This window comes from Odontomachus brunneus, unplaced genomic scaffold, assembly GCF_010583005.1.
Source record: "Odontomachus brunneus isolate Ranch 3 - 2012 unplaced genomic scaffold, Obru_v1 Obru_scaffold_061, whole genome shotgun sequence".
In the NCBI taxonomy this organism is placed as follows: Eukaryota; Metazoa; Arthropoda; class Insecta; order Hymenoptera; family Formicidae; genus Odontomachus; species Odontomachus brunneus.
Genome location: NW_022639511.1, coordinates 292,728 through 293,709, shown reverse-complemented (window position 1 = coordinate 293,709; position 982 = coordinate 292,728).

Genomic DNA, 982 nt, shown 5'->3' with positions numbered 1-982 from the left:
CAAATAAATGATCTAATTTTAAAATAAAATAAGATCTCCACTATATTATAAGAAGTACATATTAACTCTACATAAAAGACTAAAAATCTAAATTGAATAAAAAGTTCTTGCCAGCAGTATGTCAACAATACGCACAATTAATAACATATATATATATACGTAACATATATATATATATATATATATATATATATATATATATATATACATATATATACAAGGTGTTCTCAAAAGGTGGTACCAAATTTTAGAGGTATGTAGTACTCGTTAAAACAAACCAAAAACTTTTAATAAACAGTACTCCGAAAACCTTTTATTTCTGCGTTATGAAGCATTTTGTCCTGTAAAAAATAGAAAGTAAATTAAATTTACAATAAATGTTCAATGTGCCTTCGGCTCATGCCAATACATATTTCGGCATGTTTCGTCATTGAAGGTGAAAGAGTCCAGATTTATTTCGTATTTATTGACAACAGTTTCCAAATCTCTTAGTCAGCTCATTCATGGACGCCCATATGTGACCACCTAATTACGCAGGGATTGTTGTATTCAACTCTGGATTGTAGACCGTGCCTAGTTTTGTGTTATCTAAAAAATGGCTAATTTTTACACAAATTCTGAAATAACGGATATTCATTTTATATACCAGGTGTAGAAGTATGAAACCGGAATTCCCCTATAAATGGTGCCAGCGTTCAGTTTAGTGACCGTAAGACCGCTACTGCCGCGCTATTATATTCTCCTAACAGCTGACGAATATTGTCAACAAACATAACCCCAACTTTCATTCTCTAGTATATTTTTGTATAACCTTAAACATGTCACGTTTCGAGCCTACTAACTATGATTTGCGGACAGCATTGATTTTCTGTTATCATTTAAAGAAAACTGCTGCAGAATCACATCGAATGCTTGTCGAAGCTTACGGTGAATATGCTCTTGGTAAATCTCAGTGTTTCGAGTGGTTTAAAAAATTCAAAAG